Source organism: Raphanus sativus, chromosome 6, assembly GCF_000801105.2.
Source record: "Raphanus sativus cultivar WK10039 chromosome 6, ASM80110v3, whole genome shotgun sequence".
In the NCBI taxonomy this organism is placed as follows: Eukaryota; Viridiplantae; Streptophyta; class Magnoliopsida; order Brassicales; family Brassicaceae; genus Raphanus; species Raphanus sativus.
This window is the reverse complement of record NC_079516.1, coordinates 41,975,933-41,988,259: the sequence shown is the minus strand read 5'-3', so window position 1 is coordinate 41,988,259 and position 12,327 is coordinate 41,975,933. Positions and strand designations below refer to the sequence as shown.

General features: G+C 32.1%; 1 long non-coding RNA gene across 1 annotated transcript; it reads left to right on the top strand.

Annotated features, from left to right (window-relative positions):
* Window positions 1-7,743: 7,743 nt before the first annotated feature.
* On the top strand, window positions 7,744-8,974 carry LOC108810237 (uncharacterized). The gene is made up of 3 exons (XR_001943010.2): window positions 7,744-8,057; window positions 8,219-8,291; window positions 8,679-8,974. It is a non-coding gene; the product is annotated as an uncharacterized LOC108810237 (long non-coding RNA).
* Window positions 8,975-12,327: the final 3,353 nt, after the last annotated feature.

Sequence of the window (12,327 nt, the reverse complement as noted above, 5' to 3'; positions counted from 1 at the left end):
AATAAAGTTCAATATATTTTTGTGCCAAAATTTATTTTCAAAACATTATTATGTAACAATATTAGTTACATGATTTTTTTATTTCTAAATTTGAAATATATAGAAATCAAACTAAATTAGACCTACATAAAAAGAAGATTTTTTCGAGATACTGGTAAACTAAAGATATCAAACATATTTGAAAACTAAAGATCTATATATTATTTATTTAACATGAATATAATCTGAAAGTAAATTTTTTTTTTTGTAAATTATTTTACCTCTTTTAAATTTTATTGTGGTTTACTGGTTTTAACCATTTATTATATATATAAAAATTAGAATAAAATTTTATTTAGCAATTTATTATTTAAAATTAGAATAAAAATACTAAATATTTATCTTATATTTAGTTAGCTATCTTAGTTATTTGTTTTAAATATCCTTGAAATCCTCTAAAATGTACATGAACTTTAGAAAAAAATATTTCAATCAGTTTAAATATATAATAATCTATTTAAAATTTTGAGTACATAATCAATAAATCATATGACTAATTGTTAGACTTATATCATATATATATATACACCATACAATGCAATTACACTGATTTATTAAATGAATGTAATCCGTTTATGCTACAGTGTATTTTGTTTTTATAAACATAATATATATAATTAAAAAACTAATATACATTATAATTTGTTTTGGATAGTTTTAATATAGACTCATCTGTCTTGTCAAAATTTCAGTTCTTGATTTGGTGGACAAATGTTTATAGAGTAAAATTAAACTAATTTGATAATAGTGTTGGAATATTAGTATTTTTGACATACACAACTCATCCATTAAACATATTATTATTTACGAAGTAATTTTTACATCCGAATTCTTTATATTAAAAATTAAAACGGTTAATATCGATATACCTTAATGAATAAAATATATAAATTGACGAAAAAAGAAAAAAAAGAATTTAAATTCTTTTGATTAGATAAAAGACTAAAATTAATAATAACAATAATAAGAATTATCCAAAAATTAAAACTAAATTTTAGAACAAAAAATAATTATTAAATATATCGTGTTGTTATCATAAAAATAACTATTTTCATATATATATAAACATAATTAAGTGTGGACGTGGATAGTAAAATTACAGATTAGTTGTGGACATGAACATCTTAACATATAGATAGTTGGCTGATATTTTTAAAAATATGTTTTTGGCCAGTCTCTGGAAAAGAGAAATCCACTAACCATGTTTTCACAATTACTTCCACCATCATCGGCACGGCCGACGCCACCACCATGATTGAGTACCAGTTCCAACTCATTAAAAGTCTTATCTTTCTAATCTGTTGTACACCAATCTGCTGAATACTTTTTCCGTTATCACATCCAGTTCAACGTAACTCGTTCTCGATTTTCGATAAGACAGCTATAATCGAGTTCTAATAATTAAGTAGTTTCGATATCAAAAACTTGTTGCATTTGATTGGATGTGGTTACGAAGAAGTTTACCCCCGATTGATGTACATCAGTTTGAAAAAAGAGACATTGAACTAGTTAGAAAAGAACTCGATCGTGGTGGTGGCATTGGTATTGCTGATGGTGGAAATAATTGTAGAAACATAGTTAGTAGGTTTCTTTTTTCCGAAAACTATGGCGAAAAAACAAATTCTTAAAAGTATGAGTTAGATATCTTCGTGTTAAGTTATCAATATTCACAAATAGTTTATATTTCTATTACCGTTCACATTTAGTTTTGTTTACACGTTAATATAAAGTGTATATATATACATGAAAATAAATAAGATATAAAATTTTATATAAAATTTATTATGATAATTATTTTTATTTAGTATATTTTAGAATCTGTGTTAAAAATAAATGAAAAAATAAAAATAATGAGATAATGAATCATGTTCACTTTTTTTTATGTTCACTTCTTTCTCTTTACTTTAAAATCATAAGAGTCCTTTTGACAAAAAAAAATGTGTCTTGTAGTGCAATTGAAACATGGAAAAGTATATCTACTTGTAAAAATTTCTAATATATAACACTGCGAATCTAAGACTCGTACTCTCTTGAGCTGAAGCATGAACCAGATGGGTTGGCGCTAAGAAAATGGACAAGTGGGACCAGCCTTTACCCAAGGCGGTGCATTGAAGATATAATTGTGATTAATGAACTTAATGAAGAACACGTGATGTGATCCAAATAATCTTGGCGGCAATCTTCGTACGTGATCTCATCTACGTGTCCTCTCAAACTATTCTCCCGTCTGCAGTCGCATTAATCTTGATGGTTCCTTAAATTATTCAAGATATACTTAGTTTCCACCGGAAAAAGTTTTTGCGAACTACTTCCTCTATTTCGAATTAGATGTCGTTTCAGAACAAAATTTTCTTTTCAAAATAAGTATCGTTTTATAATTTCAATGCAAAATTTATTGATTTTTTATTCTAGTCTATTTTTCTATTGGTTGAAATCTGGTTAGGTATATTGATAATGATATTTTTATCTAGTAAATATATAAACTTAAATGTTTTATTAATTTGTATGTCGAAATTTAGAACGACAAGTAAAATAAAATGGAAAAACTATATCATATTGTTTTTTTCTTTTGTTGAGAATTTGGCAAAAATTTACATTAAAACTTCATATTAAATACAAAATTATACTTTAAATTCACTTAAATATGTCACTTATTTTTTTATTAAATGTTACCTAAAAAGTAGTGAAATTGCAGCTATGTTCTTTTGATCAAACAAAAGATTTGTGTGTGTTTTTTGTTAGGATTGTTTCTTAGCATTAGTTGGCAGAGAACTTAGAAAAAGTTCGTCAGGATGAAAAAGAAACCTTCGATTTAAACTTCAACAAGCGTAAAGGAAGAAAGAAAAACACTGAAAATGCATAAAATGGTTAAATTATGAATGAAAATCACAACTACTGATACACTAAGGTTGGTAGTAAGGCGAGAAATGATGCTAACACTCTAAGCTTATTAGCTATTACACTTGGTATTAAGGTGAGAAATGATGGCAAGAATGCTTTACGAGAAAGAAATCCCTTTACTTGACCTTGATCCAGTCCTTACTTTGCTCATCTGACATTTCGACTGGTTAACCAAAAAACTAATACTTTTTCTAACTAAATCTCTGTGTTGCCACTTTGGTAAAGAAAGTTTAGCAGAAATAGTCTTAGAAAGACCAAGGTGCAGAAGAAAAATTTCCTCCACTAATGATAGGTACCAAATCTTCTAAAAACCGCTAGTTTGTGGTTAGATAGCTTATTAAAAGATTACTGTTTAGGTGGATGTCTATGCTCATTAGCAATGTTTTAAAAACCGGACCGGACATCGACTCGGCGTATTTACTGGTTTATTGGTCGGACCGGTTCAACCGGTCGAACCGGATTTTTTATTTATTATATATTTTAATATATATACACACATATATACATATACACTTATATATTTATAATTAATCATATATAAAAATCAAAATTTCTTCCCAATCTGCTGAGTTCGCTCTGTTATATATCTCCAAGCTATGTCATCTTTACTACGAACTGAAGGTTGAGAAGAAGGTACGCCTGAATCTGGTTCATTCACTAAACAATTCCCCTCCATTAACTAGTAACAATAGCAAAAGAATAATATATTAGTATGTTATATTAAACCTTGTGATTAAACTGTTAAAGAAAATCACGTTACTTACTTCTTCTTACAAGTGCAGTTCCAAATCTTGTGATAATGGAAAATTCAGATGGAGAATAGTGTACGAGACGACGAGAAGACGAGAAGACTTACATTTCGGTTTCTTTTTTTTTCTCGAGAAATTATTAACAAAAGATAAGAAAAGACGGCTGTAAGTATTATTAACTTATTATTAATTATTATCCCTTAATATAAAACCCTAATTACAATTTAAAATGTGACAAATTAAAAAACAGGGTTTTAACGTCGAACCGGGTCACCGGTTTCACCGGTTTTGAACCGAATTGTCCGAGTTTTATGAAATCCGGGTTTTGAACTGAACCGGACTCGGCCTACAAAATGAGTCAGGTCGAACTGGTTCGACCGGCCGGTCCGGTCCGGTTTCAAAACCTTGCTCATTAGCTATTATGCTTGGTAGTAAGGCGAGAAATGATAGCAAGAATGCTTTACGAGAAAGAAATCCCTTTTTATTTGCCTTGACCTAGTCTGTACTTTGCTCGTTTGACACTTTGACTGGCTAACTAAGAAACTAATACCCTTTCTGACTGAACCTCTGTGTTGCCACTCTGGTAAGTAAAGTCCACTAACCGGATATAATACCTCGTTAGCAGGACCACTATTGCTCCTTTTAAAGCTCTGTGCTCAAGTGATCTGGGAGGGTGTCAAACCTCCCCCAGCCCTTTATTCAGGGGATAGTGTCAAGGAGTTTGAACTGTTAACAAAAAGAAAATTTTATGCAAAGAAGAACCATACTCCTAAAATAGTTAGCCACTCAGTCCACAGATTCGGCTTAGCAAAAATAGCCTTAGAAAGATCAAGGTGCAAAAGGAAAATTTCCTCCACTAATTATAGCTACTAAATTTTCTAAAAATCGCTAGTCTGTGGTTAGACAGCTTATAGAAGATTATTGTTTATGCGGATGTCTATGCCACTTTTTTAAACGAATAGGCTGATTTTTAGTAAATAGGTTTGAAAAGATCGTTTTGTCTATCCGATTTGCTGACTAAGCGGGCGCCTAGGCACCGCCTCACTAATTTCGTAGACAAAATCTGAGTTCTAGGATGGACCAACAATAATTAGAAAAACTGACCTCATATTTTGATTTATGACGAAAAACTAAGTCGGAATGGAAAGATAAATTCAAAATAACTTACCCAAATACTTTCCGGCCTAATCTGCTCGGGAATTCCTCTTAGAGGACTTCTATAGCAAGATAGATGTTTGTACGTTCTGTACATTGGTTAAGTATGTGATTCTGGTTTCATGATGAAACAGAGATATCATATTTCTAATAAAAGATAGGGTCATCCTGACTCACCTGCTCTGCCATCAACTCACATTAGAAAGTAAAAATGTCTACACTCGGTTTCGCGTCATCAGCTAAAGCAAGCAGCTTACAAAGCTGGTGAAACAGTACATGAGGTGACATGCCATTCAAGAAGGTGAATAATACATGAAGGTGAAGCATACAAGCAAATGGGTGAAGTAGGACAAGATGCTAAAGTAGGAAAGCCACTAACCAAGTCAACCTTGTCTAATTAACTGATAAACTGAAATGTCTAACTGAAAGTTCTGATCAACCTACCAAGAGTTCCCACATCAAAACCTTAACTTCCCCATTTCATTTTCTCTTCTGAGGTTCAGTATGATTCTCACATTCAGAATTAACATAGTCGAATGGTCTTTATTTGAATAGTTACTGACATATGCTCCAAACGACTTATCTAGTATTCTGCAAATACCAACTATCTTCCTTTTGATCCAAACTTACTTCTCACGGTCACATTAGCTTCTTCAACTATAATACATGCTTTCACGTAATAAATATTGGTTGACCTTAGTAGGTCATTCCTACTCTTTTTGAAATGCAATGAACTTTTTGATAGACTATTTGCACATACTACAGCTTTGTGGCATAATTGCTTTCAACAATTCTTTCATTTATTCTCATCATGCCTTATAGTTTGGTTTCCCTAAGGTTTCCCAAATCAAATCAATCAAGTCTAACAGATCTAGATGCACTTTGACCATTCTCGGGTGCTTTGTCGCTTTGATGGACAACGAACAACTCACGTCGACAGCGTATGATTCTTATCAACACTACCATCATGCTTAGTCCATATAAACTTTGTTTAAGCCATTTATAATCTTAATGTACTCATTAAACGCTTGTGATCTCCTTCAAAATTTATTGATTGTTACTGGTCAAAATGGTCTTCACGTTGCCACGTCTCATTTCTATGTACATGTCATTACATTCTCCCTTCCCTAATAATATTCGTCCAAATTCTTAAAATTTGTTGGTCTAATTCCCTGAGCTTCTTTGGATTCCCAAACAACTCGAGTTTGTGATATACCTGAAGGTAACACCTACGTTCTGGTTAGAATTAACTTGATTGACCGTGTAACAATCAAACAAGTACTAAGGCTCAAATTAACACAAACCATAAGAGTTTGAAATATACATATATGTTATGGTGTTACCTCTATGAAGCTAAAGTGGAAATGTATACAAACCATAAGAGTTTGAAATATGTTTTCACTCAGCCAGACCTAAATCTAAGGCAAAGATGATGGATTGAGTTTGTGACTGATTACTACGTGGTTATAGCTTACCATACCGGTAAGGATCTGGCCGTGCATGCACTAATCCAGAGACTCACTGACTTTGCCATAGAACATGAAGAGAAGAGTCTCGACCGGATTCTAGGAACCTTGGACCTGAATGTTCTTACCATCGACCAAAAGTCGTTGGGGTTAGAGGCAGTAGATTATGTGGACCTAGTGGCCATAATAGAACATGCTCAGAGGGGCGATGAGTTACTAAATCTGATGGTACATAATATTAAGACTGAGTACCAATTCATTGGCAATGGGAAGATTGTAATGAAGGCCAAAGTCACTGTACTAGATATCTGAGAACTTATTGATGAAATCCTGAAAAAAACTCACGAATCCAAATTGTCAATTCATCTTAATCGGACTAAGATGTTAGAGATGTGAAAAGATACTATCATTGGCCGAACATGAAAAAGTGTGAATGCAAAAGGGATTTTCTTTATCAAGCTTACTCACAAAGAAAAGACATAATGTCAATTTTCTTATTTAGCTTGATCAAATATCACCATCAATTATCTGACCTATCTCTAAGATACTTTTCTTATCTGATTTCCGCAAACTCAACCTTCCTTTCGTATAATCTGTAGCTAGTCGAGCTTTATTTAGTTGAAACCCACATTTTCCTAATAGCCTTGGAGCATGACCATTGGAGGATTCTTATGATGGGGTTCTTAACGGAATATAAAAAAGTTAAGAGTTGGCTCTTAAATATATTGCTTTGCAGTCTCTTCCTAATTTCATATATGCATGAACGTTTTATTGTCACTTCAGCTCATTCTAAATGTATTTAATATGTTCACTATAAGACCTGACACATTTTTAAGAATGTGTTTTTATAGAATTATACCTTCTCATGATCTTTTTTTGTTTTTGTAAAAGGCTTTAAATTTCAACGTCCACACTCCGGTTTACAACTCCCAAAGACCAGCCAAATTGGGGATTAATGATCTATTTTTCAAAATTAAAAGTACTCTAAAAAACGTGTTCTACAACTAACCTACAATCCATATCTCTATTTTGAGGAGACGTGTAAAATCATCGTAGAAAGACTTCATTAATCAAGTTACAAAAAAGACTTCATTATTTGTTCGTTTAGATGTTCCATAAATATTTTCTCAACAAATATTAAAGCTTTTTAGGAAAAAAAAACAGATATTAAAGCTTCCAAATACTAATGTCAGCGATCTCGATCATAAGAAGAAAATGGTATTGTCTTTTTGTAAATAGATAAAAGAAAGCGGTAGTGTCGGGTTGAAATTCAAAGAAGAGTTGTGGAGTCTCATGTGTCGGTGCCTCACTCTTATAATTTCATTTCATTTGTTTTTGTGTTACTCACCTTGGTAGGTCCCGAAAACTCCAATCGTTTGGTCATTTTATCGTGTTGTCCAATGCATGCCGTCTTATTAGTTGTCAATTTTAGATCGTTTCTAAGACCATCATTATCGGGACTTCTTAACAAAGTCCTTAGTAATAATGGGCCCAAAAATAAATCAAAAATGTGCAATTAACTGAAGGACGTCCTTAGCTTAGAAGTTTTCTTAGACGTCCTTAAGGACACGTGTTGCCCATTCACGTCTCTTTCTCTCTCTCCAGAAATCAACTCTGCCTCTCTCCTTCGACGATCTCTCCTTGGCTCTGCTCATCCTCTCCATGAATTCCTCCAAAGCTTGCTTCTTCCACTCTCTTCTTCGACCCATCTAGCTTCCCCAGTCCTCCTATGGCGTCTTCTCAAAACGTAAGCTTCTCTTCCTCTGATTATATATGAATCTGTCAATTGATTTTGTCAATTGATCAAAGCAATTTCTGTCAATTGATTAAAACAATCACTTATCTGTTAATTGATTCTGTTTTGTTTCTTTTGTTTAATTTCTTGTGGGTTTTTAAAATATCCTAAAGACTTAATTTTGTCCCACTGATGAGGTTCCTTTTCGATAACATCAACATCGAGCCTTTGATGACTTAAACAAAGGTAATGATCTTAATTTTTTTTTCTCAAAAACAGAACGCCCCATATTGAAAGAATTAAGGTGGAAACTAGTAAAAAACTGAGTCTAATTAATGCATTTACGACAAGGCAGTTTCGCGATCTTAATTCATTGCATCTTTAGTTAACTGCGGTTTATTTTCCGTTCTCCAACTACTTTAACTGCATAGTTGTGATAGATCAGAATATGTTTGCTGAATACTGTTCTGTTGCTCTATTGCGATCATGGAGCTTGTACTCATAAACTTCACCATCCACTGCAAACCAAGGCAGAGAAAAAGCTGCAATGTGGGAGTGTGCATTGTTGCTTGTCTTATTACTGCTCTTCCTTCTTATTGCTTGTGACTCACAGTCACCACGTTTCTGCTTCAGTTTTTGCAGGTGAAGCTTGTGACAAGAAGGACCTGTTGATTGAGGCTACTACTCAGATCAGAACGTTGCTTTGTAGTGGTAGTCATCCTGTTTAATTTAGTTTTGCTAGACTGCACTGTAATGTGATCCCTTTGTGTATTGTGTGTATACATGTTCATCTTGTCGTATTGTGTATTGTGTATTGTGTGTATTTTGTGTGTATTGTGTGTGTTCTGTATCCAATCATTCAACTTCTAAAAAAATAATCTAAGGACTCAAAACAAGTCCTACCAATAATCTACACTAATTTATAAGTCCTTGCATTTGTCTCTTAACATCAAAATACTAATAAATAAACCTAAGGACTTAAAAATTAGTCCTACCAATAATCATGCTCTAAGATACGTAGCGTTTAAAAATACAATCTACGATATATTTGAATATTAACTTCAACTCAACATTATTTTGGCTCCAAATTCCAAACCTAAGGTTATGTCCGCAACGATTTTGAAATTGGATTCCAGTCACTATCTAATTAGTTGTGTGAAATTAGGTATATTAACTTTCTGGACAATTAAAATAAATTAAAGAGAAAGCAAAACGCGTTTTATAACTTTGAATCCTTTTTTGCTAGCATCATGTGCGTGCGATCACTTTCCATGCAAAAATGCAAAGTAGTTTACTCAGTGCTTTCGCCATTTGCATGCATGATCCTCTTATCTCCTTCTTTGTCCCTCGGGGTTAAAACCACTCTTCTTCCAACACGTGTTACAAAATTTTGCGATTTTGTATGTGAAAAGAATACCAATTAGCTAAATTATATTTTTTTGTCGATCTATTGATCCACAGCAGACCGGCCTAGTTGCCCCACTAACTTCACAGTAGGACGTTCATAGTAGGACGTGAGATCAAACCACAGGTGCCAGAGAGAAAAACAGAGAAATCCGCCAATTCTTATGTCAACAGAGTCTAGCAGTCTCGATCAGTACATGTATATCAGCTATGCAAATACATAGATCAACACTTAATTAATTCAAATTCCAGAACTAGCAAAATATGATTTTTACATACATTGACATTTCTAAGTTTTAAAATATTAAACATCATTGAAATAAGTATTAATAATATTTTTTTAAGTTTTTGACATTTCTAAGTTTTTGCATGATCCTCTTATCTCCTTCTTTGTCCCTCGGGGTTAAAACCACTCTTCTTCCAACACGTGTTACAAAATTTGCGATTTTGTATGTGAAAAGAATACCAATTAGCTAAATTATATTTTTTTGTCGATCTATTGATCCACAGCAGACCGGCCTAGTTGCCCCACTAACTTCACAGTAGGACGTTCATAGTAGGACGTGAGATCAAACCACAGGTGCAAGAGAGAAAAACAGAGAAATCCGCCAATTCTTATGTCAACAGAGTCTAGCAGTCTCGATCAGTACATGTATATCAGCTATGCAAATACATAGATCAACACTTAATTAATTCAAAATTAATAAGCTTTATCTAGTTCTACTGGTAATAAGAACGTCAGGATGCATGTCAGAGGTGCCAGGTTCATTCCATTAGAATGCAATTTTAATATTAATAATAGAATATTATTTTTGAGAAAAGAAATGAGGAAAACAACCGGGCTTCGTAGCCTGGTGGTAATGGAACCTCGGCTGAGGTGCCCGCCACCCAGCTTCGAAACCCGGCCACAGCGATTTAACATCCTTACTGCTGGGGCGCTGGACCCCTTCGAGGGATATTTGAGAAAGTGGCTGCCCAGACACCAGAGATATATAAATGGTTATTAACTAATATTTTACGTTAACCGGGCTTCGTAGCCTGGTGGTAATGGAACCTCGGCTGAGGTGCCCGCCACCCAGCTTCGAAACCCGGCCACAGCGATTTAACATCCTTACTGCTGGGGCGCTGGACCCCTTCGGAGGATATTTGGGAAAGTGGCTGCCCAGACACCAAAGATATCAAAAAAAAAAAAAAAAAAAAAAAATGAGGAAAACTAATGCAGTAAACACACAAACTTATTTTAAATTTATATTGGAGATGAAAACATGTCAGTGATGAAATCATCCAAGTTTGACTTATTATAGTCATGGGCAGTTCTGGTCATGGGTTAATTAGACGTTGTCGTTGTGTCTCTCAACTAAAGTGTTATTCTTGATAATGATCATCACTGGTTTCCTTTCTAGGGCGATGGTTTCCACTGGAATATTTACGATCAGCATCGGTGTCACGTTTTAAACTCAGAAATCCCCAAGACATTATTGTTGTTCAACTAAAATTGTGAATGTACATTGTTTTCAACTGCCGGGTTTTGGAGATGAGCTTCGAACTAGAGAAAGGTTATAAAACTCATTATAAATTTTATTTATATCTTATCTCACGGAAACATATCCAATTGTTGGTTAGAGACAAATAAAAATGATGTAAAAACCTAGGGTTTATATATGTTCAATTCTTAATGAAATTTGTATGTAACAAAAGTAAAAAAAACATCTTACAATTTCATTTCTTTTAAAAAGTTATTGCATCTCTATTTTTGTTAATAACCACTTATTTATCAAAGTAGCCTATTTTAACACTTGTGTCTTTTCATATATTATAAAAATAACAGTTCATTTTTGAAACTTTTTTCCAATATACTTTGCTGACATAATTAATTTAATTTTAATTATCTTATAACACATTCAAATTTTCCATTTGCTGGTTGACAGATCTGTAAACCAGAATTTCCAAGATCACAATTCATATAGGTTTAATTTCTTTTTAATTATGTAACTATTGAAAAAATTAGTGATAAAAGGTTGTGTCTTTTTAAACATTTTGAGTATTGAAAATGGTTGAGAAAAAATGTTTAGATATGTTTTCTCATCTTAAAACTGTTTGAATATGTCTTCCCATCTTAAAAAAATTTGAAATCTCAATTAATGTAAAGAGGCATGTATTTTCATTGTAAAAAACATATTTGTTTTCTTTTAAAATTTGATAATATATAGTGTATTTATATAATTAGTGTTTTGGTAATGATGTGTCCCTTCAAAATATATTGTACTTTTTATTGTAAAAGACATATTAGTTTTTTTTAAAGGAATCGCTAATATGTGTTATAAGTGTTTTTCTATAATTAGTGTTTTTTTGTAAAGTTGTGTCTCTTCAAAATATATTATAAAATATCATTTTGAAATAACTAAATATAATCTGGAAGTCATGATTATTCATATATAGGTTTGAATAAATTTGAAATCTCAATTACTGTAAAAATTTATGTCATTCTGTTGTAAGAATTGTGTCTTTTCAATATTAAAAAGTGTGTATTTTGATATAAAAAACTAAACTTTATTAGTTTAAGAGTTGTGTCTTTTCATAATAAAAATTGTTAGTTTAAAAATTAGTTAAAATCTCTCAATAAGTGCCTTTATACAATTATCAATTTTAAAATAGTGTTTTCTCATTATAAAATACATTTAAAAAAATGTTAAAATATCTCAATAACTACTCTCTATAATTATGTATATTCTCATCTTAAAAATAGCACTTATTTTAAAAGAATATCATCAAAAATATAAGTATGTATCTTTTCATCTTAACAATGTGCTTTTTCATTTTAAGAACTGCATTGGTTTTTAAAAAAGGTTGTTAAAATGTATAAGGATGTTTTTTTTTT